The following is a 27,930-nucleotide window of genomic DNA, read 5'->3' as shown; positions in this document are numbered from 1 at the left end:
TCTCATGTCAGTGGCAATTCCAAACTGGACCTGCTCCAGGATCCTGGTGGGAAAATCTGTAGACGGACTACCACAGCAAACAGTACCCTTGGGGAATGTACTTGTGGTGCTTCTGTCATAAAGGGGCCATTTGCACTCAAGAGGTTTCCACAGAGGACATCATCCCAGCATGGTGTGTCACAAAGAGGGCACAGGGCCTGCAGTGAGCCACTGGGGTCCCCCACTCTGAGGTGGAAGCAGGGGCCAGCAGGGCTGGAGCAACCTGTAAACAGAAGACTGTGAATTGGCCAGCTCCAGTGGACACTACATTCTGGGTGGGTAAATTAAGCCTTCATATGTCACAGGACTGGCTCTGCCTGGCAGTACAAACCCTCATCCTAAAGTTGTTGGGAACACTAAAATCTCCCTGGAGCTTCCGTCTGAATGATGAGAGCTTCCCCTGGAGACTTTAAAAATAGTTCGTTAGGCTGGAAGGTGCATCTCGCTGTGGCAGCAAGTAGAATAATGAGGAATAGGCAGAAATCCAGGAACCAAATCAAAGCCGAGGGGAGGTGAGTCTCAGAGATGTGTACTCACCTGTGTGCTCCATTAAATCATAAATCCAGAGAGCAGATTGCATCTGGATCGCTGCCTCTAGGGAATTTCGGGCACATACATGAAGCTCAATACATATTTGTTGAATGACTGAATGAAGATTCCTCAAAGAAACTCAGTGTCAGATGACAGATCTCTCCCTTTCATTTTACCCAACTTCTTGACATTCCCTGAGGTCAAAGAGGCTCTTCCAGGGCAACATACATTGTAGAAAGGTAAGATGAGGAATTCCAAGTAAAGATTTTCTTTTCCTTCTGGCATGTGATTAGGTCAGGACCAATCACCATTCACAGGACTGCACATGCAGTAAGACTGCACTTTTGACAGGATATTGGTGAAAGCAAGGGGAAGTTGAGGAGGATCTGCTTTATCAGGATGAAGCATGTACACAACACAAATGACTCAGTTGTATACATGTGTCAATAGTTGTATACAACACAGATGACTCAGTTGTATACATGTATTCATTCAATCGTTATGAATGCATAATACCATTACCACAATGGTCTTTACTAATAGATTATGGACACATGTCTTTGTAGTAAAACAAGCATGGGAACAAGATACCAAATTTAGAAAAATGATTATCTTTGGGGAGGAGAGGAGTTGGAAGATGCACTCAGAAGTTTTCGATTGAACCTGAAATATTTTATCTTTTGTGCGAGCTACTAGGTACACAGGAGTTTGTTATATTATTATTTATACTTTTGGTTTACTGATAATATATCACATTAAAAAAGTTTAATACTATGTTTAATGTCTATGAATAACCCAAAACAACAGATAACCCTGAGCATATCTGCTTGGATCTGGAACATGCCATTTGATTTCAAAGGGAAGAGGAAGGGAAAGTAAAAGGTTCGACTTGCTTTTTCTTTTTTTCTTTTTTTTTTTTGAGACTGGGTCTTGCTCTGTCACCCAGGCTGGAGTGCAGTGGTGCGATCTCGGCTGTGATTCTCCTGCCTCGGCCTCCTGAATAGCTGGGATTACAAGCTCATTTTTATATTTTTGGTAGAGACAGGGTTTCTCCATGTTGGCCAGGCTGGTCTCAAATTCCTGACCTGAGGTGATCCACCCACCTCGGTCTTCCAAAGTGCTGGGATTACAGGTATGAGCCACCGTGCCTAGCCGACTTTCTGATTATTATATTTATTGTTATCAACATATATTGAGTGCTTGCTGTGTGCCAGGCATATATTACATAGTCACTAAGGATGTTCCATGCATTATTATCATTGTAAGTGAGGATGCTAAAGCTCAGAGAAGTTAAGGAACTTGCCAACCTGACATGACCAGTAAGTAGGGAACTTGGAATTCAAATCCAGATCCATTTGCCTGAGTGGTCAGCAGTAAAAAGCTCTAAGCATGGGTAAAACTCCTGGGCAACTCAGCACCAATCCTAATTCACTGCTTGACACTGAGCAAGTCCCCGTCCACCCCCACCCTGTATCTGGGCTTTCTCTCAAGGCTGGATTATGGAGACAGTAATAATCAGCTACCACCTGAAAGGGCTTTCTAGTTGAAAATGTGCAAATCTCTTTGTAGGCTTTGGACCAGACGAGTCACATACAGTCGTGTACAGTGAGACAAAGTAAAGGTCCCATGCATCGGCCCTCCCTTGGTGCCACCCCCTGCTACTTCCTCTCATGGTCACCTCTTTACTCAGCTTGACCCTCCCTGTTGACACTTCCACTGTCAACTCTGTGAAAGTGGGGTAAGTTCAAAAATGGCTTCTTAATTAGGCCATTAGATTCCAGATCTAAAATGCATTTTTTTCTTTTATTGCTTGTCTTTCATTTATGCTTAATTTAACAAGTAACACGTGAATACATTTTTATGCCAATAAAACTAAATTTTCCACTAAACACTATGCCAGGCTAACCTCCCCAGAGGTCACACTGTTTTCTGTTTGGTGCGTATTCTAGTCTTTCTCCAGTCACTCACACATCCATGTATGTGCCTATAAAATATAGTGTGGAGAAATTTATAAAAGTCGTATTATACTATATCATGCTAGAACTTGGTGTGCCTTTTTTTAACTGTTTTTTATCAAAGTTATACAAGCAAATAGTCAGCTAGATCAAAGTTTATGAAGTCAAGTGGCCGTCCCCAGCCTACCTGCCCCCTGCATTTCTTTCTCCCTGTGTCAACGCCTTTCATTTCCTCTTGCTGGTTCTTTAGGTTCTTTGGGTATTTACTTCCTACCTCTTAAAATATTTGCTATGCTTTTCTCCAGTTTTAGGAATTATCAACTAAGTTTTCACAGTGAGAGGTGAAGTTTGGCTCTTCCCTTCCCCCCACCCCCTGCCCACTCTGCCACATACATTCTTCCCATCCCTTCAACCTCTCAATATACGTAGATCACAACTTTGATTAGAACAATATTTCGTATGATGACTATTATGCAACTCACAGCTGAGTTTTACAGTAAGGAATTAATTCCTTCCCTCCAGAATTTTTTGCTTTCTCTAGATTTAATAATTATCTTTTCCCCATTTTCTTCTTTTCCTAACTATGATTAATTCAACAAACTCAGTACCAATTGTTTGCATTTTCTCTCAACATATTCAGATACTCCAGGTAATCTGTTAACTATATCTTCTAGAAGACGCCTGTTCTGGAGTTTTCTCACCTGCTACTATCTGATTTTTTTTTTTTTTTTTCCTCCTCCAGGTGCACAGCTCTCATCACAGGATCTCCCTTAACCATCATCCTGAGAATTCTCACTTCTCTCCTGTATTGGGTCTCCTACTTCCTGGATCTTTTGTCTTCCTCTTGCTTGATTTTCTGTCTCACTTAATGGAACACATTCTGTGGTAAGTTCCTGAGAAAAGGGACACGGAAGGCAAGTTGAGACCTTCAATGTCTGAAAAGGGGTTTACTCCGTACTGACCCTTGATTGATAGTTTGGCTGGGTATAGACTTCCAGGTATAAGTTGATTACATTGAAAATGTTGGCCGGGCGCGGTGGCTCAAGCCTGTAATCCCAGCACTTTGGGAGGCCGAGACGGGCGGATCACGAGGTCAGGAGATCGAGACCATCCTGGCTAACACAGTGAAACCCCGTCTCTACTAAAATACAAAACTAGCTGGGCGAGGTGGCAGGCGCCTGTAGTCCCAGCTACTCGGGAGGCTGAGGCGGGAGAATGGCGCAAACCCGGGAGGCGGAGCTTGCAGTGAGCTGAGATCCCGCCACTGCACTCCAGTCCGGGCGACAGAGCGAGACTCCACCTCAAAAAAAAAAAAAAAAAAAAAAAAATGTTTAAAGCGTTACTCCATTTTTTCTCATTTCCAGTGTTGCTATTGAGAAATCCAAACCCTTTTTGCTTCGTGATCTTTTATGTATGAACAGTTTGTTTTTTTCTGAAAATGTAGAGGATCTTACTTTTATAACCCATATTGGTATGCAAAACATCAAGTATTGCATGTGCCCCTCTGGGTTTTCCAGCCTCTCCCATAGTTAGGTTGGAGCCATGTTCTTGCAAGTGGCCTGGGAGCAGAAGTGACAGATGTCAACTCCAAGCTAAGGAAGCTAAAAGCCAGTGTGCCTCCTTCAACCCTATTTTCTCCTGCCACAGGTGCTTCAAGGGACACATGATTCAAGTGACATGTTTACAAGGTGAAGTGGAGCCACCCGAAACATGTTAGACCAAGCCCATCCAACTCACAGCTCATGGGCCGCATGCAGCCCACGACAGCTTTGAATGCGGCCCAACACAAATTTGTAAACTTTTTCAAAACAGTATGAGACTTTTTGCAATTTTTTTTTTTTTTTTAGCTCATCAGCTATCATTAGTGCCACTGGATTTTATGTGTGGCCCAAGACCATCATTCTTCTTCTTCCAATGTGGCCCAGGAAAGCCAAAAGATTGGACGCTCCTGCACTAGATTTTGCATAAATGAGAAACAAATGGTTTTGTTAAGCTGCTGAGATTTTTGAGGATTGTCTGCTTCAGGAGCTGGCATTAATAATCCTGACAAATACACCAATATTCTGGAAGTTCACATGCATGTGCTTGGATGTGGATCTATTTTTAACCATTGTGCTAGATACTCAGTGGGCCCTGAAGACTCGTAGCCTTTAGTTCTGGAAAATTTTATTTCATTGATATTTTCCTCCCCTTTGTCTTCCCTGGTTTCTTTTTCGAGCTTCTATTATTCAGTTACCAGACCTCCTGGATTATTCCTCTAATTTTATATCTTTTCCTGCTAATTTTCATTTCTTTTGCTATAGTTTCTGAAATATTTCTTCCATTTTATCTTTCAATCTTTCTACCAAATTTTAACTTGTTATGTTAATAACTTTCAAGAGCTCTTTTTCTTACCATAGAAGTCCAAAGACCTTTTTCTACATTTGATATATTATTCCCATGCCTGATTTTTTTGCCTTTACTGTAGATACGTGCCTATAACCCATTATTGTTTTGCACATTTTAAAACCTTATATGAATAATCTACTAATGTATCATTCTCTGGTTCACTTTATTTATTCACATTGACAAATGTAGTTCCAGTTGATCCATTTCACTGCTATATAGATTATCATGATTATACCACAGTGTAGTTGTGCATCCGTATGTGGCTGGCCATTTATGATATTTCCATATTGTTGCTGTGGCCCACATTTCAGAAACAGAAAATCGGAGTCTCAGAGAGGTACTCATCTGTGTGTGCCATTAAACCATAAACCCAGAGAACAGATTGTCTCTGGATTGCTGCTCCTAGGGAATCTGGGACCCACGGATAAAGCTCGATATGTCTTTGTTGAATGACTAAATGAAGTTTGCTCAAAGATCCTTAGGGTCAGATCCAGTCCCAGAACACAGGTCTCCTTCTTTTCATTCTACCCAACTGCCTGACATTTCTGAAGCCAAGATGGCTCATCCAGGGTAACATACATTTTAGAAAAGTTGTAAGGTGGGAAATTTGGAATGAGAACCGTTAAAAATTTCATCTATTACATGGATTGTCTGTCTTCCTTTAGTTCTGTCAGTTTTCATTTCATAAATGTAAAAGCTGGCCAGGCATAGTGGCTCATGCTTGTAATCTCAGCACTTTGGGAGGCCGAGGCGGGCAGATCACAAGGTCATGAGATCGAGACCATCCTGGCTAACTCGGTGAAACCCCATCTCTACTAAAAATACAAAAAATTAGCCGGTCGTGGTGACGGACACCTGTAGTCCCAGCTACTCGGGAGGCTGAGGCAGGAGAAAGGGGTGAACTTGGGAGGCGGAGCTTGCAGTGAGCCGAGATCTCGCCACTGCACTCCAGCCTGGGCAACAGAGTGAGACTCCGTCTCAAAAATAATCATAATAATAATAATAAATGTAAAAGCTTTGCTATTAAGTGAATACTCATTTATGATTGTTATGTCTTCCTAATGAATTCATTATGATGCCCTCATTTTATTGTTATGAAATGCCTCTCTTTTCTTTGATCACATGCTCTCCCTTAGAGTCTATTTGTATATCTTCCTTTGTGAAGTGCCTGTTAAAATCTTTATTGGATCATTTGTCTTTTTATTATAGAACTGTGAGAATTCTTTATATATTTCAGATAGAAGTTTTTTGTCTGATACATGTGAGACAAATATTTCCTTCCAGTTTGTGGCTTGCCTTTTTCATTTTCTTAGCAATGACAGAGAGCAAAAGTTTTTAATGTTCATGAAAACTAAACAATGTTTAACAACTTTCATGGTTCACAGTTATTTTAATTCTATCTGTAAAATTTTTTGCTTATCTTGAGTTTGCAAAGATTTTCCTCAATGTTCTCTTGTAGAAGTTTTATGGTTTTAGCTGTTACTTTTAGATCTAAGAGATTATTTCAAGATAATACTTATGTAAGGAATAAGTTAAATGCTGAGGTTTATTTTTTTAAAATGGATAGCCAATTGTTCCAACACCATTGTTGAAAAGACTATCCTATTCTCATTGAATTATCTTGATGCCTTTGGTAAAAATCAATCAACCGTGAATGTGTGGGTCTGTTTCTGAATTTTCTGTTTTGTCTCATTAGCATATTTATCTATCCCTACATGAATATCACACTGTTTTGTTTACTATAGCTTCACAGTTTACTATAACTTCACAGTTTACTACAGCTTCACAGTTTACTATAACTTCACAGTTTACTATAGCTTCACAGTATTAAAATCAAGTAGTTTAATCCTCTGAATTTCTTTCTCTTTTAAAAATTATTGGCCGGGTGTGGTGGCTCATGCCTGTAATCCCAGCACTTTGGGAGGCCAAGGCAGGCGGATCACGAGGTTAGGCAAGACCATCCTGGCTAACACGGTGAAACCCCGTCTCTACTAAAAATACAAAAAAAATTAGCCGGGCTTGGTGGCGGGTGCCTGTAGTCCCAGCTACACGGAAGGCTGAAGCAGGAGAATGGTGTGAACCTGGGAGGCAGAGCAACACTCCAGCCTAGGGTATCATCAGTCCTTTGCTGTTCTATAAAATATTAGAACTAGATTGTATAGTTTGCAATGGAAAACATTCTGGGATTACTGGTAGGATTGCATTGCATCTATGGACCATTTGGGGAGAACTGCCATTTTAACAATATTGAGTCGTCTCATCTGGGAACATTGGTTTATACCTCATTTTACTTAGGTCTTCTTTAATTTCCCTCAACAATGTCTTGTAGTTTGCATTGTACAGTCTGGCCTATAATTGTTAAATTTATCTTGAAGAATTCCAAATTTGATGTTACTGTAAATGGTAATGTTTTTCAACTTCATTTTCTAATTTCATTACTAGTATATGGAATTGCTATTAATTTTTCGATATTGTCCTTTTATCCTGTGATCTTACTACACTCACATTACTTTTGGCAACTTTTTTGTAGATTCCTTAGGATTTTATAGAATTTAATGGAAAATAGCACTATGCTTTATTTTTTTAAGAAAATAAATAATATATACGAGACTGTATCATTTGAAGCCTATAGTAAAATATTGAAAAGAGGTGTATTAATATTTTTGCCTTGATTATGATATTGGGGGTGGGTGTGGCAGGCAAACTCTGTCTTTCATTGAGCACTATGTTAGCTACAAGTTTTTTGTAACTAACATTTATGAGATTGTTTGGTTTTGCAAGAAACTGCCATAATCCTTTCCAGAATGATGATAGAATTTTACATTCTCACTAGCAACGTATAAGTGATCAATAGCATATCTTTTCTATCCTTTTACCTTTAAACTATTTTTGAGGTAGGTTACTTTTCAACAGCACATAGTCAGGTCTTGCATTCTTAACTAGTCTCACAATCTCTGCCTTTTAATTGAATGGTTTATGCCTTTTACCTTCAATGTAATTATTGATATGGTGGTATTGAAATACCACCTTGATATTTATTTTACATTAGACTATACTTGATATTATTTTACCCATCACTAAGGCACTGGTTTTTATTTTTTCTCTCTGTGCTTCAAAGTGAATATTTTCTATTGCATGTTTTCAAGTTCACTCATGTTTCTTCCTGTTGTGTCTTATCTTTTGTTAATCCCATCCAGTAAGTTTTTATTTCAGATGTTGTGAAATGTTTAGAATTTTTCCATTCCCAAAGTACTAATTGGTTCTTTTGTACTATTTCTCTTATCATTATGTTTGTGTTTTCTTAAAATACTTGAATATATTTGTAAGAGCTATTTTAGCATGTTTGCCTGCTTTTCCCATAATCATTTTTATTTCGAGGTTCATTTCTATTGACTGATTTCTTGTTATTTGTCACATTTTTCTTCTTCTTGTCATGTCTAGAAATATTTAATTGCTCACTGGATATTATGAATTTTATGTTGCTGAGTGCCTCAATTTGTTGCCATTTTAAACAATAGAATTATGCTTCATTTCTTCAGGAAAGTAAATAATGTTCAGTAATCTTAATCCTTTCAGAAGTTGTTTTAAGCTTTTGTTGTTGTGAGTCTACAATAGAACTCACTTTTTCTAGAGATATTTTCACCTTACTAATAAAGTATGACATCCCCCAACCCCAACCAGGAGTCTCTATTTTGTGCCATTGGGTGATTATAGAGAACTCTGTCTTCTTGCTGGGTGGAATACAATTGTGTCCCAGTCCTGTGTGAGATCTAGTCATTGCTCAGCTTATAGCTCCACAGACTTTCTTTGCCCAACCTTGTGGAATTCCACTCTACACGTGTGCAGCTTGGTACTCAGCAAAGACTCAATTGGACATTTAAGATACAGATTTCTGAATCTCTTTTCCTGTTTAGCTTCCTCCTCCACAGAACTCTGCCCCATGAGTTCCAGTTATCTCAACCTCCCTGAACTCTGAGCTCTGTATAATACCTTACGAGACTACTTTTTATTCTGCTTTGGATACTCCTCCTATACTTTCATTTAGAATGTGCCTTCTACTAGAATAACAGAAATACAGGCCTGCTATATAGCTTTCACTTCATATATTTTCATTCTTACAGGAATTATAAGCTCATGCTGCCTGTTGTCCTTTGCTGAAAACATTGTTTCATGTATTTGTTCAGCTTTCTAGTTGTTTGTAGTGGGAGGGTAAGTCTAGTTCTGTTATTCCATCATGACTGTAACTAAGTTATCTTTTAAAGAAAATGAGAGAAGAAAAATACAGCATGTTTTATATTTTTTTACATATTTACAATTTTGGGTTCTCTTCATTTTATATAGGTCTAAATTTCTAGTCTGAAGAAGTTATTTAGCAGTTATAATTACGCCTGCTTGAATTGGTTTCTCTCTGCTTTTGTTTCTCTAAAAACATCTTAATTTTGCTTTCACTTTTGAAGTAAATTTTTGCTGGATATAGAATTCCAGGTTGACAGGCTTTGTTTGTTTTGTTTTGTTTTAATTTCAGCACTTTAAAGATACTATTCAGGTGGTGTGAAAGTAATGGCGGGTTTCAATGGCAAAACCCGCAATTACTTTTGCACCAACCTACTAGTTCTTTATCTTTTATTCTCCACTATTCCTTACATGTCTTATTTTGTTTGCTGATTATTAAAAATATGTATTTATTTCATTAATTTATAAATAAATTTGATGAAAATTCAGAGTGAATATATACCCAGGTAAACCGAATTTAAGAATCAAAGAATAAATACAGATAAATCATAGTTATTTTTGAAGTTATCTCTTCTGCTCAAGTGGCAAAATGAATTAGCCTTAAATTACACAGTAAAAATTATTTCTAGTGTGTTAAATCACATGTAGTACAGTGTATATTGTACCCCAATAGGTAGTTTTTTTCAAATCCCTCACCCCCTTCCTGCTAGCCCCTCTCTGAGTTTCCAGTGTCCATTATATCACTCTGTCTGCTTTTGCATACCCATAGCTTAGCTCCCACTTATAAGTGAGAACATACAGTATTTGAGTTTTCCATTCCTGAGTTACCTTACTTAGAGTAATGGCCTCCAATTCCACCCAAGTTGCTGCAAAGGACTTTATTTCATTCTTTTTTATGGCTGAGTAGTACTCCATGATATATTTATGCCATATTTTCCTTATCCACTTTCCAATTGATGGGCACTTAGGTTGATTTCATACCTTTGCAATTGTGAATTGCACCATAATAAACATATGCATGCAGGTGTCTTTTTGATATAATGATTTATTTTGCTTTAGGTAGATACCCTGTAGTGGGAGTGCTGGATCAAATTGTAGATATACTTTTAGTCTTTTGAGAAATTTTCATACTATTTTTCATAGAGGTTGCACTAATTTACATTCCCACCATCAGCATGCAAAGGTTCACTTTTTACCATATCCACCCAATATCTATTATTTTTTTATTTTTTATCAATGGCCATTCTGGCTGCATTACGGTGGTCTCTCATTGTGGTTTTAATGTATTTCTCTGATGATTCATGGTGTTGAGCATTTTTTTCATATGACTTCTGTATATCTTCTTTTAAGAAATGTCTATTTATGTCATTTACCCAGTTTTTAATGGGATTATTTGTTTGTTATTTTTCTTGCTGATTGTTTGATTTCCTTGCAGATTCAGGATATTATTCCTTTGTTGGATATATAGTTTGTGAATATTTTCTCCCATTCTGTTGGCTGTTTACTCTGATACTTATTTTTTTTCTGTGAAGAAGCTTGTTAGTTTAATTAAGTCATGATTGTCTACTTTTGTTTTTGCTGCATTTGCTTTGGAGGTCTTCATCATAAAATTCTTTGCCTAGGACAATATCCAGAAAAATTTTTCCTAGGTTTTCTTCTAGAATTTTTATGGTTTCAGGTCTTAGATTTAAATCTTTAATTCAACTTCAACTAATTTTTATATATGGTGAAAGATAGGGATCCAGTTTCATGTGGCTATCCAAATTTCCCAGCACTATTTATTGAAAAGGGTGTCCTTTCTCTGGTTTGTGTTTTTGTATGCTTTGTTGGAGATCAGTTGGTTGTGTTTGGCTTTATTTCTGGGTTCTCTATTCTATTCCATTTGTCTATGTATCTACTTTTTTACCAGTACCACGTTGGTTTGGTTACTATAGCCTTATATAATTTGAAGTCAAGTAATGTGATGCCTCCAGATTAATTTTGCTTGCTTAGGCTTGGTTTGGCTATTCAGGCTCTTTTTTGGTCGCATATGAATTTTAGGATTTTTTTTTCTAATTTTGTGAAGAATTATGTTGGTATTTTGAAAGAAATTGCATTAAATCTGTAGATTGTTTTGGGCAGTAGAGTCATTTTATGACACTAATTTTCCCATACATGAACATGGGATGTATTTCCATTTGTTTGTATTACCTATGATTTTTTTCAGCACTGCTTTGTAGTTCTCCTTGTAGAGCTCCTTCATCTCCTTGGTTAAGTATATTCCTAAGTATTCTATTTTAATTTTACAGCCATTGTAAAAGAGATTGAGTTCTTGATTTGATTCTCAACTCAGTCATTGTTGGTGTATAACAGTACTACTGATTTGTGTACACTGATTTTGTAAGCTGAGACTTTACTGAATTCATTTATCAAATCTAGGAGTCTTTTGGAGGAGTCTTTAGGGTTTTCTAGATACAAGGTCATATCATGGGCAAACAGAGATAGTTTGATTTCCTCTTTTCTCATATGGGTACATTGCATTTCTTTCTCTTGCCCGATTGCTCTGGCTAGGACTTTCAGTACTATGTTGAACGGAAGTGGTGAAAGTGGTCATCTTTGTCTAGTTCCAGTTCTTAGGGGAATGCTTTCAACTTTTCCCCACTCAGTATGATGTTGGTTGTGAATTTGTCATATATGGTTTCATTATTTTGAGGTATGTTCCTTCTATGCCTAGTTTGTTGAGGGTTTTTATCATAAAGGGATGCTGGATTTTATCCAGTGCTTTTTCTGCATCTATTGAGATGATCATATGGTTTTTGTTTTTAATCCTGTTTATGTGCTGTATCATATTTATGGACTTGTGTATGTTGAACCTTCTCTGAACCCTGGGATGAAACCTACTTGATTATAGTGAATTGTTTTTATATTCTCTTGGATTTGATTTGTCAGTATTTTGTTGAGAAGTTTTGCATCTGTGTTCATCAGGGATATTGGTCTGTGGTTTTTTGTTTTGTTGTAGCTGTTGTTGTTTTATGTCCTTTCCTGGCTTTGGCATCCAGGTCATACTGGCTTTGTAAAAAGAATTAGGGAAGATTCCCTCCTTCTCAATCTTTTGGTACCAATTATTTTTAAAATATCTGGTAGAATTCAGCTGTAAATCTGTCTGGTCCTAGGCTTTTTGTTGTTCTTGGCAGACTTTTCGTTACTGATCCAATCTCACTACTTGTTATTGATTTCTTCATGATTTCTATTTTTTCCTGATTCAAAGTAGGGGGATTGTATGTTCACAAGAATTTATCAATTTCCTCCGTATTTTCTAGTTTGTCAGTCATCACATATTGTTTGTGGTCATTTTTTCAGGTGTGTGCTTTTAAAATATTGTTTAATTTGATTAATGTGGTTTAAAAGCAGTATGAAAAAGTGTGCTTCTAGTAATGATAGAGTAGCTTGCATTGTATTAACCTTCCTGCAGATAACAATACTACACTCTAAATAAAATGTTAAAAATTTTAAAACTATTTATTTCCCAGTGTTATTTATTCCCAGTGCCAGCATATTTCTGGGGTTTTTTGAGTCAACCAACCTTGAAAACAACTTAATCTTTGTTAATACTGAGAATTACAATGTTGATATTATGTAGATGATGGGAAACTTTGGCCCTTAGGACTTACTTTGTGAAAAAGAATTATTATTATCACAAGAACAGATGAGATAAGAATTATTTCACAAGTCTCTGGACTATTTCCTTTTGTTTCTGTAGGGCCATTGTCTTTATACTTGGAAAAAATGGAAAACTGCTCCCACACTATTGGACTGTTTCCTCATGCATAAACCCAACTAATCCTAGTATGCCCCCCAGCAAATGACTGCACCAACTACAATGAGTTCTTGCAAACTACTCTGTCACTTGGACCTGAACTTTTAAAAAACATTCCACATCTCTCACTTTAATCATGCTAAAGTACACTTATTTAGGTCCTGGCTGAGCATGGTGTTGTACCCAGTAAGTTAAACATAAGCAATCTCTATTGTCAAGGCAGACAACATCATGTCAAAGCAGTACAAACAAGTCAGCATAAGCACTGACTCCTTTAAGTCTGTGGTCTACTGTGCCTACAGCATACCAAACATCTGGTTGAAAGATGAAGCTTTCAGTCAGGAAGTTTGCCGCTCTTCCAGATAATTGAATGGACTTTTATGTGAATTGTATAAACCCAGCAATGATAATAGTTATACCAACTTATATTTATATTATGATTTACAACTGCAGAGAATGTATGTTTGTGTATGTGTGTGTATATAAAGCCTCATTTAATTACCATATCTTTATGGAATATGCTTAATTATCCCGTTTTACAGATGAGGAATTTGAGAGACTTTATCAAGCATGTATTGATCTCATACTCCGTGCCAGAAACAAAGCCTACAAAGGAGAAATAAAATAATCCCTGCCTTAAAGGTGCTCACAGACCAAGGGAGGAGCTTGACATTGAATGAACCTGACTCGCCCAAGGTCACACAACTAGTAACTGTCAGATCTGGGACTCAGTCCAACTTTTCTGGCAACGAGTTCAGCACGCTCTTCACAGCTGCCTCCAATAAAAGCCAAATGCACTTATAGAGCAGTGACTGGAAAGGAGAAGGGACAGGGGAGCCACTGGAGTTGGGAGAGTCTTATTAAGGTCAAGATCAAAACTGAAGTGCAAGTCGTTAAAATTACAATCACAAAGACTATGACCAGACATTGGAATATGCTTCTGATGTAACGTTTGGTTAAAAAAGAGAGAGAGAGAAAGATAGCAAAACACAAATGGCATGTCTACCATATTCACTTGATAAACATGTGGACACACACAGGATGAAAACATGGGCAAATTAAAACAGCTGGATTTTTTTCAGGTGGCAGGGTCATGGCCAAACTTCCCCTTTTTTTCTTTCCTTCTTTTTCTAAACTATAAACCATTACTTTATAGTTTCATTTATGTAGCTAAAATATAAACTATAGATAGGAAAAGGGATAACAGAAATGTTAAGGCTTTCATGGACAGACAAGCCTGGATTCACATCCCACTTTTGCCAATGACTTGTTGTATGCTCTTGGAAAAGTTATTTAACTTCCCTCTGTCTCAGTTTCTCTGCAGAGAATAATGTTAACCTTGCAGGATTGTGTTTAGAATTAGAGATTATATGTTAAACACCTAGTGCACACAGAGCAACCACTCAGTCTGTAATTAATTTTGTCACCATTACATAGTGTGAACCAAGAAGTGTGTTGGAGAACAGACAGGCATTGCTAGGCCTGCTGTGAGCCACAGGTTTGGCCAGGAGTCTGCAGCGGCATCTTTAAAACAAGGAACAGTAATCTGGAATCGTCCTTATCCACAGCAAAAACAGGTATTGAGCCAAGTCCTAAGGATGTAAAAATGCATGAAACACTACCTTGTCTTTAAAGAATTTGTTATCAATCTCTTTATCTACTCAATAAACACTTAGCACCTCCTCTAAGTCAGAGACTAAAAGAAGAACTAGCTGTATGAAAACAAATAGGACACAGTCCTTACCATACTTCAGTGAGGGAGAAGCAATAATCGAAACAGACTGATACAATATAGTGTGGCGATCGTAGCCTTGGGCATATGGGAACACAGATTGATAAACACCTCATCCAATCTGGTGTGGCAAGAGGGGAAGTCTAGGAAAGATTTTTGAAGGGGGTTGGTCCCTGAGCTGAACCTTAGTGTATAAGTGGGAGTTAGTTAGGAAAAAGGGACAGGGTGGAATGCAGTCAAGATCGCAGGCGAGAGGAAAACACATGCAACAGCATTTTAGAGAACCACAAGCAGTGCAGTCTTGCCAGAGCATAGAATTTGAAGCAGGAGATGAGGTTGGAGAGGTGGGTGGGAACCAGCTCATATGAGCTTCTGTACACCGTATCCAGAGAGCAACAGAGGATTTGAAACTGAGGAGAGAGGCATTAAGGTAGCCAGAGTGACGTTTCAGATAAAGCCTCTGCAGCCCTGTGGGATTCCAGGTTCCCTCTGGAGGGAAGACTTGCACGGGACAAGCCTGGCTGCAGTTAGGGGTTACCTTGAAGGGTTCAGAAGGAAAATGCGTTTGGATTGGGACAGTGATCATAGGGATGGAGACGAGAAGGATGGAAAAAACTGGCAGGACTGTCTTTAATTATCCCAAGAGCCCAGTGAGAAGTAGAAAGGAAATACTTAAACATTGGGAGAGGCTTTGTCACAGACACAGTCTGGGAAAGCTTCATGGAGGAGGTGGGACATGAGTAGCCCTTTAAAGAAGAACGGGACCTAGGTGGAGAAGAGAGGCAGATCTCAGGCAGGGAAACAGAATTGACAAAGCCAAAGAAGCAGCATTATTTAGGTGGTGTTTACAGAAGAAGTAGGTCAGTTGGCAGTAAGAGTATGTGATCTTCAACATGCCTTCTACATTGTGAATTCTCATCTCCATCATAGGGAAAGCATTTGCGGCAGGATAAATTATATTTTCTCCCCTAAATCCCCTCCTTTCCTGAGGCTAGGCATAAAGAGAGACTAAAATAAGCTCAAGGTAGAGAAAGATTCAAAAATTCTTCTAGATTATAAATCCAGAAAAGATATGACAGAGTGGCCCCCAGTGGCATGGAAGGGCTGGTGGTCGTATGGTGACTTCAGGCTTCGACCAGACAAGGATAGAGCCCTTTTCTTCTGCTCCTTTCTCATCCTGGCCTCCAGCCCTACTCCCTGTCATTCACGGGCTGTCAAGAGTGACTGGCTGAGAAGTGTGCCTAGAAGGAGCACAACTGGGGAGGGTGGATCCCTGGAGAGGGAGAAAGACTGTCAAAAAACAAGAGATTTCCTTACAACCCGGATATCATAGGGGTTCCCCAAGGGTTAGAGCAGGGGTCAGCATACTTCTTCTGTAAAGGGCTTCGTGTGAATTCACTCTGCCTCAGCTACACAGCTCTACCATTGTGAAGAAAAGCAGTCACACATAACACAAAAAGAAATGACCATCCCTCTTTCAGTAAAACTTTATTTATGGACACTGAGATTTTAATTTCATAAAATGTTCACATTGCAAAATACTATTCTTTTACATTTTAAAACTATTTAAAATGTAAAAGTTATTCTTAGATCATATACAAAAATAGGCAGCAGGCTAGATTTAGTGTGCAGAGTGTGGTTTGCCATCCCTGGCCTAGAAAAAGGATCTCATGACAGATGGGGAGCCAGGATGGGTCAGCTGGCATAGAGGAGCTACTCTCTACACTCCTACACTCCTGTGGAATCTGTATGGGATGGAATATTGGACTGAACTTGAAGAAAAGAACTGCTCTCTATGCTTTTATGAATTTCACAGGTACTTCTCTGACTAACAGTAAGTTGTTTAGTCATGGATTGTACCACCCTTTCCCCCACAATTAAGGATGTAGTGATGGGGTTTTACATGCTTTTATATTAATTAATTTTAAAATACTGCTTCCTATATTTCTATAAACTATATCAGGGTGTTTAAAGTCCTCAAAAAAAAAAAAAAAAAAAAAAAAAAAAAAAAAAAAAAAAAAAAAAAAGCAGGCCAGGCACGGTGGCTCATGCTTGTAATCCCAACACTTTGGGAGGCCAAAGCTGGCAGATCACTTAAGGTCAGGAGTTGGAGATTAGCCTGGCCGACATGGTGAAACCCCATCTCTACTAGAAATACAAAAACTTCAGTAGAAAAATTTTAGTGGAGGGCACCTATAATCCCAGCTACTTGGGAGACTGAGGCAGGAGAATCACTTGAACCTGGGAGGCAGAGGTTGCAGTGAGCCAAGATCTCGCCATTGCACTCCAGCCTGGGTGACAAAGTGAGACTCCAACTCAAAACAAAACCAAACAAAACAAAAAATAAACAGAAATACGTATCCAGGTTATCATATGCTCTTCTGGCTACGAAAAGTAGTCCAGGTGACACCTGGGCCAGGCCACAAGCAGCTGGACCTCTCAGTTCGCCATAGGCCTCAGTTGTCCATCTGGGAAATGGACGGAACCTCTTAAAATGCTTAGGACCTGCTCTTGTCAACTGGCTGCTCTTACTTGTGAGATTCTCAGACCTTCCACAGAAACACAGTATTTGTTTACCCTCACGAATCTCTATCTCTTCCCTCACGGGATACTAAATGATCTTTTCTAGTTTCCAAAGATTTATGTGACCTTGTTTGGAAAATATCTGAAAATCCTTGAGTTTTGTCTTTTCTTCTAACAACATAACCAAGGGGTAGTTGTGCATCAAAATAAGATCATTGGGAAGACGAACTTGATTCTTGAAAAAGAGCCCAATTGTTTTCCTTGGCTTAAGTACAAGTCTCTGGATTTCCTTAAAATAAATAATCAATATCATGTCAAATTCAGTCTCTAAAACCACTGGCCTATAAATCCCTCCCTCCACCCAAGCCACTGCTCCTAAAATAGAAGGATTCATGTAATTACACTTCCCCTGTTTTCTGCTTTTTGGAAGCAAATATCCCCCCGTATGAGAGAAAATGTTTGGGATGTTTCCACTGTCCTGTTCCCTAACCTATACTCCAAGCATTCCCAGACAGCACCACAGACTCTTTCTTCTCTTACACTCATAATCTTTTAAAGGTGTGTATGAAAGAAAGAGGCCAAGGAGAAGAGCCCTTCAGGAAAATAAGGATTATGTTGTGGGTTCTTATCCCTGAGGCTCCTCCTCCTCTCAGCTGGCCTTTGTGACAGGAAAAAAAGCCAGCTACTGCACCAAGGACCTAAAAAGCATGTGATCTACAGAACTTACACTTGAAAGGACTCAGCCAAGGGGATTTTACAGAAGCAAATATGGCAAACTTTGTTGTGTGCATCCCCAACAAGTCAAAGCTTACAGAACTGGTCTGGCTCTTAGCAGGGAGCCCACCCCTCATTTCCAATCTTAAGGCTCCAGGCAAAACCCATTTTCTGCCAAGAGGCACAAGACTAGCTCAGCTGGCTTCCCACAATCGGGTTCTATAGGAAGCACACAGCTCTGCTGAAAACACATTCATCCTCTTCTCCCATTTGATCTTTCTTCCACATGACTTTTGGATTAATGCTGGCATCTTGTTTCCATCTGTTTTCAACTCTTGGCTAGAAATGTACAAGTCCCGCTCTACCCCTCTGCAGGGTGAGGGGCTCCTCTGCAAAGTGCTGCCCTGAAGAAAGGGGTGGCAGGAGATCTGTGGAAGATCAACGGCATGCCTTCTTTCAAATCAACAAACTCTGAATGAGTGCCTTCTATGTGCCAGGCATCATGCACTTGCTAGATGCCAAGTCCCAGAGCTGCTCAAAACTCCACCCAGGCTCCAATTTCACCCTTACAATGGCCTAGAAGACCTCAGATGACCCCCTCTCCCACCTCCCTGACCTCGTCTTCTACAATACTCCTAGTCTCCACTCTCCCACAGTCATGCCTTGGGGCCCTTGCACTGGATAGAACACCTTTTCCCCAGAGTGGCTAACTCCCTCAGCTTCTTCATTCATTTCTCAAATATCGCCTTTTCAACAAGGCTTACACTGACAGTGCTGTTGAAAACTGCAGACCCCCCGCAGCACTCCTGATCCCCATTCTGAGCCTGCCTGCTCTGGGTTTGCTTTTTCCACCGCACTTAGCACCTACTGCCTTGGCCAGGATCTCTAGAAAACATGGCTCAAAAGGATGAATTCCAGGGAAGCAGAAAGGAGGGAATAGAGGAGTAAGGAGGGAAAAACAAAGAGCAAACTTAAAAGAGTTGTTTCCAAATGACCACAGCTCTGTAACAAGCTACTGGCTGGGTTCCATAGGACATGTTCAGAAAGGGGCTAATGTGTCTCCACTGTCTGCCTAGGGGAAGGGGAAAAAACAATGTATCTTCAGTATCTTACTCCCATTGGTCAAAGTTGGCCCTGTGGGTGCTGGTTTTCTCATACTTCCAGGTGATGAGAACAAGGGTTTTACTCAATCCCTTACCTAAGGGTCAATCAGGAAGCACCAGGGCAGAAGGTGAGAGTGGAGAGGTATACAGCTCAGGCAGTCAGTGAGGAGATATGGGCCCTGCATGTGAGCAACAGGAGGGATGGGGCAATCTTCACAGTGGCCCCTGAGCCTGCAGGAATGGCAGCAGTGGGTAGAGGAGACACCAGCAGCCCCAGGACTGTAGGGGTGGAGCAAGCTGTTGCCAGGGCTGCTCCTGCAAGACCAGGTAAGTGTGTGGATCTGGACTGTGCATAAACTGAAACCCACACAACCTTCCGACATGGTATCCATCTCCCACAGCTAGAATATAAGCTGCACATAGGCTTTCTGTTTTTCTTCCTGATGCATCCCAAGAGTCTACAACAGGCTTGGCATATGGCACATCTTTAACACACTGTTGAAAAAACAAAAGAGCTATGATAATGTATAAGAGACAGACCTGGTCCTCAAGGAGTCTGCAGTACTCAGAAGGACACAGATGATTGAGCAGATCATTGCAGTACAGACTGGGGAGTGCTGTGCTGGAGACTGGCAAAGAAGTAGCAAGGCTAGGATTTGAACTTGAAGCCGCCTCTGTCAAAGTCCAAGCTTACAATCATCTCCCTCTAACTGTACTCCTGGGTCTTAGCGCCCTTTTCTGTAAAGTGAAAAGATAAGACTAGATAATCTTTAAAGCCCTTAAACCACTTTCTAAGTACGTCAATATCTAAGAGAAGCGGTCCAACCCAGACATAGTGAGAAGCGAATGGGTACTCTGTAGGACAAATACACCTGTATTAGTCTGTTCTCACATTGCTATGAAGAAACACCCAACGTAATTTATAAGAAAAGAGATTTAATTGACTTGCATGTGGAGGCCTCATGAAATTTACAATCATGGTGGAAGGTACCTCTTCACAGGGTGGCAGAAGAGAGAATAAGTGCCAGCAGGGGAAATGCCAGAGGCTTATAAAATCATCAGATCTTGTGAGAACTCACTATCATGAGAACAGCAAGGGGGAAACTGCCCCCATGATTAAATTACCTCCCACTGGATCCCTCCCACAGCACATGGGGATTACAGGAACTACAATTCAAGATGAGATTTGGGTGGGGACACAGCCAAACCATATCAACACCTATGGTATAGTATGGGCCACCAAGCAGGTATGAGTCACCAGCACCCTTCTTCTGGCCCCCAAACCCATGGGCACTAGTCTCTCATTCTGTACATGAGCACGTGCACAGGAGACCAACCTGGTCAGGGTAGAGGGACGCCAGAGGAAACATGAGGTGGGATCATAAAGACACATACAAAGTGTCCTCTGCAGCTCCGAGTTATGAAACGTGATTTATGGAAGCTCAGCTACTCACATGCTGCATAACTTGAAGGTTGGAGGACACCAGAGCAAGTGAGGTCAAAGCCTATGACTCAGCAACAACGTGACTTAGGGCCTCAACTGGCAATCTAGATCAACACTGTCCAGTGCAATATAATACAAGCCATATATGTGATTTCGCATTCTCCAGTAGCCACATTTTCAAAAGTGAAAGAAATAAGTGAAATTAATATTGATAATATATTTTGTTTAACCAAATACATCCAAAATACTATCATTTTAACATGCAATCAACATAAAAACTTATTGAGATATATCACATTTCTATTTTTCATATTAAGTCTTTAAAATCTGGTGTATGTTTCATAGTCACAGCACATCTCAATAAGGACCAGCCACATTTCAAGTGTTTGATAGCCACACGTATTGGACAGCGCTGGTCTAGAGTGGGCTGCTGGTGCCGATGGAGGACACACACACGTGCCCACGTGGATACATGAACATCTGTACACAATGCACATGCACATGTGCACACATACCCACACATACTCATGCGTGCACACACATATGCACATGTTCATACTAGACCAGCACAAATCAAGGAACTTTGTCAAATATCAGCATCGGGACCAGCAAATCACACAAATTAGAGCCTATACCCAGGCATCTGGGTATAGCAGTAGAAACAGCTTAAGGCCCAGGGGAAATGGATACTAACCTGAATTCATACAGAGTGCAGACAAATGACAGGAAGCCAGCCCCTCATGGGGGAAAGAAGGCATCTGGCTTACTGCCCTTTGAAGTTCAATTCACCTTTTAATATTGGTAAAAGGTCAAGAAAAAGAACTGGTGGCCTTTAAGCAATTGAGGCAAGAGGTCAGAGATCCTTGGTCAGTTCCTTGGGAAATGAGCTTCATATGAGATTCAGGAGAGGAAGGAAAATTGCTGAAAATGTATAAAGCTAACAGTTTGTGCACTCAAATGGTGTCAAACCACAGGACCCTGGAGCCCTAACACATGAATGAAAGCCTCAGCCCCAAACTCATTTACACCGAAATAATTGCTGTTCCAGCCAGACCCACAGAAGCAAGGGGTAGCAGGGAAGCTGTGTGCTTTTCAAAAGTGAAGGACTTAGAGAGTGCTGGGGGATTGTGGTTTTTCCAGGAATGGGATGGATTGAAATAGATTTGTGAAAAAGAAAGAAAGAAAAGAAAACATTTTCAACCCTCCTTTGTAGCTCCCACATACCAACCAAACATGCAAAGAAATGAAAGAAGGATGCCTCTTCTGCCACCAGGAGACCTTTTCCCTCCCTAAGGTGCAACCTCTCACAATATATACACTGTCTGCACCCTTGGTCTCCAGCCCTTCTCATCAAGACCACAGCATATGGGCTACACTTCAGAGTTACACTTAGGGAGTGTTTACTTGCTACACTTGTGAGGTGGAGACTGGAGCCACATGGAAGGCACATGCAGGAAATGCGCTGTAATAATCTTATGTTTATAATTCTGGGAGAAGGATGGCAGAGTCAAGGATGGGATTGATCAGGTTCCAAATCTATTTCCTGGAGTCAGATTTAAAAGAGAGACATTAAGGGCAAAATCTCTAACAGCATGGGTACGTTGCAACAAGAAGCAAGTTTATTTCTATCAGTGTCTCTACAGATTTTTTAAATCTGTTGCTTTTTTTATCACATGTACCAGCCCATCCCTGCCAAAGCTTACAGAACTCTGAAAACTGCCTCTGGTAATATATTCTTATCAAGTTCAGAAAACTGACTTTCTAAGGGTTCATTTAGAGGACAACAGCCCCCTTTCGCTGTAATGCTGCTATGATTTTTTATTGTTGCTGAGATTGTAAGCATTGCCATCTGAAAATCTTGTATATTTTCATGGATGTTAACCATTTCTCCAATCATAGTCCAGTTTCTAAATTCCTGTCTGAAACAAACCAAAGCTTAGAATGGATCTGTTCCCCTTCCCCAGCAGACCCGTCCAAGGAGACATTTTCAGGCCTGAGCTGGCTGCTCCCCTAGAGCTGCCTCTGAATCACTGTTCCTCCTTGTCTCCGTTAATTAGGATGTGAGGTCTTACAGCTCTTGCTGGAAAGTAGATTTCCTAGCTCCCTGGAACAGCATTTAAATTTAGTCACATGACTCAGATCGGAAAGCCATGAGGGAATGCAGAAAGGCAGGTGAGCTGGAAAACTAACTGTAAGGAGGACTAAGGGTAATTCCTACCCTCTGTACAGCACTGTACAGATTATAAAATGATTCTGCACCCAGTATCTCATTTGACTTCAAGCACCCAATGAGGTCGGAATTTAACTTTCTTAGAATGAGGAAGTTGAGGCTTAGTTTGCAGACACATCTCACTTAAGGTCACACGTACAATTCATGGTGGAACCAAGAATTGGAGAAGTTCTTCAGGTAACACATCCCTACCCGCTCTGTCCATGACTCATCACTTTTAGACAGCAGCAAGTTATTCCAGACATCAGAGATGTTTTCATTTAAGTTACTTAGTCAAACCTTGAATATGTAAGGCATGTGAAATCACAAATTAACATGCCTCTTTTACCTAACGTATTTCTTTTAAAATTTTTTTTGTTTTATTTCTAAATTTTGATCGATTATTTATTTATTTATTTATTTATTTTGAGACTGGGTTATGAGACTGGCAAATTTTTGTATTTTTGGTAGAGACCAGGTTTCACAATGTTGCCAAGGCTGGTCTTGAACACCTGGGCTCAAGCAATCCACCCACCTCAGTCTCCCAAAATGTTGAGATTACAGGTGTGCGCCACTGTGCCTGGCCCACCTTACATATTTCTAAGCCCTTTCCTTCATGGCCTTTTGATAGTGCTTAAGTGAAACAATTTCAACGTTCACCTCAAATGAATATTATGAGAGGAAAACGTAAAGCTTCAACCAGGTATTTATTGAAGGTCTACTACATAAGAAAAAACTTGATGCCTACTCTCCAGAAGTTTCTATTGTTTGAAGAGAAAAGGTATAGGTTGTTGAGAGTTAGACAGCAACACAGGGTAACAAAACAAGATCTGTCTGTTGTCAAAGGCATGAGACACATTCTGGGCTGGAGGAAACCATGAGAATTTGTGGAGAATGAAAAACATGAGCAAGTCCTGGGCAGTGACTTCCAAGCTTCCCTGAAGATAAGAGTCACCAGGAGCACTTAAAGGTATGGATTCCCAGAGTTTGATCCAGGCCTCTAGAATTTCTAGGAAAAAAACCTGGTAAACAGTGTATTTAACCTGTGCCCCCACTGACTCTTATCTTAGGAAGGGCAGGGGTCACCATGAGTCAGCTCCAGGGGCTGAGACATTTCAGCTGTTAGAGGGGGAGTGGAGGGGAAGAAAAATGTGGTGGGAGAGATCAAGAGAGGTGCAACTAAACTAAGACAAATCCCAAAAGATTTAATCCCAAAATAACAGCAAGGCCATCAAGACTTCAGCAGGCTGAAGGACAGATAGAGGAAGGGAAGTTTCCAGGAAAGAGAAGGCCAGCTCCCCACTGCCACTGAGAATGAAGCAGATGTGTGGGCAGACACCTTGATGGCGTCACTTGCTGAGGCGATCCCCCCCTCTGCCTGTCAGTCCGTCCAGGGAACCACAGCCAATCCTGGCCTCCTGTTTCCAGCTGGCAGTCAGGGGTCAGTAGAGTGACCCAAGTTGCTAAATGGCATCAAGTTTTTGCTCATGCCTAAGTTCTCCTTCCTCTGTTGACCAGACTAAGCCCTAAGAGATGCCAGTGGAAATGTGTTCCAAAGGAATCCTTTAGCAGCCGTAATGAAGGTAGAAAGGCTTGCAGTCTAGGAGAAATCTAGATTGAAAACCCATCTCCATAAGAATATCACAGTGCAAAATCATTTCTTCCTCATTTAACTGACCATAATATCCAGTACTTCTATACTGCTCAAGATGTGCCCAGAACTCTTCTATATATTTGATATGTTTTAATCCACTTAATTCTCACAACAACCATGTGAGGAAGGTTCTAGCATTGTCCCTGCTTTACAGATGAGAAAACTGAGGCAAAGAGAGGTAAAATCATCTGTCCAACAAGTAATTGACAGAGCCAAGATTTGAAACCAGGCAGTCCGGCTCCAGAGCCTGGGTACTTAACCACTGTTCCCTACCACCCCCTAAGAATAAAAACACCCCGCCAACACAGAAAGAACAAGTGTGTGTACATGTGACCATGGGTGTACGGAGGAGGAGCAGGAAGCTGTTTCAGTGAGGTGAGAGATTTGTTGGTGAATAGGACGACAACAGATCCTAAGACAGAAGATGATTCCAGGCTACAGTGGGTTAGGAAGTCCTCATGAAGGAAGTCCATCCACCTGATGGAGGGCACCCAGAGGAGTGAAGAAAATCAATACGGGAAAACGAATTTCAGGAGAAAACACTTAGCACACAATAGGCTCATGCATTCAATGCAGCCGGTGTTTATTGAGTACCTAGTATGTGCCAGGCCCCATTCCAGACATTGTTGAATCAGCAGGTACCTCCCCGGCTTCATGGAACTTATAGTCTAGCAGGGGAGATGGACAAGGATAAAGCCAATGAATGAATAAAACAGCTAGAAAAGTGATGGCTGAATGAAGGAAGGAGCTGAGGAGTGACGACTGGGTGATAGGAAGGCCTGTGCGGAAGGAATGTCTCAGGTGAGGCAGGAAAGAGCTGAGTGGGTGTGAGATGCTGTAAGAACAGCAAATCCTTCTGGAAGAGGAGCACACTAGACAGGGAAGAGGTGACTGGGCCCCAGAGCCAGGTAGGCCTGGTCACAGAAGCCTCTGGAGGCCACGAGAAAGAGTTTGGATCTCATTCTAAGGGGAGTACAGAGACACTGGGGGCTTTCTGCAGGAAAAAGTCACCCCAATTTATGTTTAAGAAAAGATCTCTGACTCACTGTGGGGAGAACAGCTTGCAGGGATGTAGCCAGGAGGGTATTGCTGTCATCCAGGCAGGAGAAGGTGGTGGCCCAGAGAAGTGGTGGTGGTGGTCAAGGCAGAGAGCAGAGGCATTTGGGAGATATTTTAGAGATAGAATCCACAGGTGCTCATAGCTTTGTTTCTACCACCATTGGAAAACAGGTTTTATAGGCAGCCACAGAGTTTACAGCTCAAGCAGATGACTTGATGAGATGATTTGCCAAACATAAATCCAAAGGAAGAGGGCAGGAAATGCTATGCACCCCCACCCAGAAGGAAGACAGACAGACACAAAGGGATGCTTCGTCTTCCTGGAAGCAGTGGTCCCCAGGCTGCCCTCCAGGTACACACAACTCTGAAGGGCAGATGCAAGAGAGAGCCAAGTTCTCAAAGGCACTTTTGAATGAGCTTGAATTTAGGGCAGTAATCCAAACAAGAACAATACGCGTTCTGTGGAAAGCAGAGCATGATCCCCACTAGGCACTTGCAGGCCATTGCAGTAACTGAGAGCATCCTGGCTCACAGGCTCATCGGGGAGACCCCAAGTAGCTCCCAGACCTAGGGAGTGGAGATGGCCTTCTGCAGAAGGCAACACAAGGGAAGAGCTCACAGGGGCTCAGAGAGGGAGAGGGAAACACAAGTCAGAGAGTCCACGTTTGCGGCTGCAGAATCATAGCCAAAGACAACGTCTGTTAGAATTGAAATAAAATTGCAAATGGTCTTGAAATTCTTAGTATTGTATCTCAATTTAATAGATTTTTTTTTCCTTTTAAATAAAACCGGTAGAGTTCTAATAAGTTATTTTGCTAGCCTCCTAATCTTACTCCTTCATTTATTTATATAGTACCTGGTTATTGACACAATATTCTAGGCCAGAGCTTCTCAAACATCAGCATGCACATGGATCACCTGGACCTCTGGTTAAAATGCAGATTCTGGTACAGTAGCTGGGGGGTGGGGCCTGAGATTCTGCATTTTTAATTAGTTCTCCGGTGATGCTGATGCTGCTGATCTTTGACCCTCACTTCAAGTAGGGAGGCTTTAGTCCAATTAGACATTTCTTTCACCTGACCTTTGGTTCACTTCTCACTCCACTTTGACTTTAAAATAAAATGAGTTCCTTCATTATTTGAGTACCTACTAGATACAAGGGAATGGATTAAGTTTTGGGCAAGAAGAGAAATATACAAACACATACGATACCATGTTGCCTTTAAGGAATGACCATCTAGTTGGAGGTGGAGAGAGAGACGGGTACTAACATGGAGTGTGAGGCCTACCCTCTGCCAGGCCTCTCACTGCAGCAGAATTACAGTATATGCATTGCCCCACTTAATCTTCACTATCATCCTGAAATAAGAGTGGCTCTATCTTACAGAGAAGGAAAGCCAGACTAGGAAAATTTAACCAGATTTCTCAAGCTCACACGGCCACTGAAAAGTTGGATTTTGATTCAAATTTGAGACTGTCTGGCTCTAAAGCTCAAACTATCTTCATCAAGCCATACTGAGAACATAGACAAATATAAATGCCCCCAAGCTCTGCGTTTTATGTGATATGTGCAAGATGAGAAGTACAAACAGCCTACTGGAGGTGGTCGGGGTGGGGGGATGGTAGGTGACTCCACTGCAGACTCAGTGGGGAACTACAGTATAGTTGTATATTATAGTTATATACTATATACTGTTTGTATACTATAGCTATATACTATAGTGTATAGTATATATACTATATATAGTATATGGAACTATAGTATATTTACTAAATTTGACTACCAGAAAACAGCAGCAGTGAAGACATCATGTTGAAAACGTATTTTTTAACATTGCAGAAAAGAGACAGGTTTTCTTGTTTGTTCACAAATTCTCCTTTTATGGACTGCAGCTCCACAGTCCAGGAAGCCACTTGCCCAGCCAAGAGATGTTGGCTTCTCTGGCTCAGGGCTCCAGATGCTAACAGGCATTTTGTCTGCAGACACCCAGAGTAAGGGCTGCCCATCCTAGGAGCAATCTGCAGTTACATGTCTACCTGAAGCCAAGCAGAGAGCAGAGCACAACCTGGAAACCCAGGATTATTTGGCCAAAAATCTACATGGGCGTGTGCACGCGCCCCTCACAGAGAGGTTTTCTTCCCCTGTCACCATGGCTTTTCAGAGCCCCTGGCTCTTAGCATTGCCCTCCCACATTAGCCACACAGATGGCTCCCTCACAGTCCGCCAGCTACTGCCTGGATTGGCCACTAACTAGGAGCCCATGCGGCAGTGTGTCTGGGATTCAGAAATGACTCCACTTTTTCTGCTGCTGAGTCATTGTTATTGGGACAGAGATGGGAAGACCAAACCTATGAAAGTGAACTGAGTCTCTGTCTGAGGGCCACTCCTCACACTGCCATACTGGGAGAAGGCGGGCGGGAGGTCCACCTCAGGCCCCAGTGTGCCTGGATGGTGGTGAAATGTTCCATTTCATATTTAGAACAGAAAAGCAGTCTGTCATTAAGCACCGAAATACCTGGAAGTCAGGCCCTCCCCAAAACCTAACAGAA

General features: G+C 40.9%; 1 long non-coding RNA gene across 1 annotated transcript; it reads left to right on the top strand.

The window, feature by feature from the left end:
- The first annotated feature begins 202 nt into the window (after positions 1–202).
- LOC108528034 (uncharacterized) lies at positions 203–4,367 on the top strand. Its single transcript, XR_001885014.1, has 4 exons — positions 203–314; positions 2,140–2,308; positions 3,268–3,410; positions 4,173–4,367. It is a non-coding gene; the product is annotated as an uncharacterized LOC108528034 (long non-coding RNA).
- Positions 4,368–27,930: the final 23,563 nt, after the last annotated feature.

The sequence above is a fragment of the Rhinopithecus bieti genome, unplaced genomic scaffold, assembly GCF_001698545.2.
Source record: "Rhinopithecus bieti isolate Rb0 unplaced genomic scaffold, ASM169854v2 scaffold_3040, whole genome shotgun sequence".
NCBI lineage: Eukaryota > Metazoa > Chordata > Mammalia > Primates > Cercopithecidae > Rhinopithecus > Rhinopithecus bieti.
This window is presented reverse-complemented; position numbering and strand designations above follow the sequence as displayed.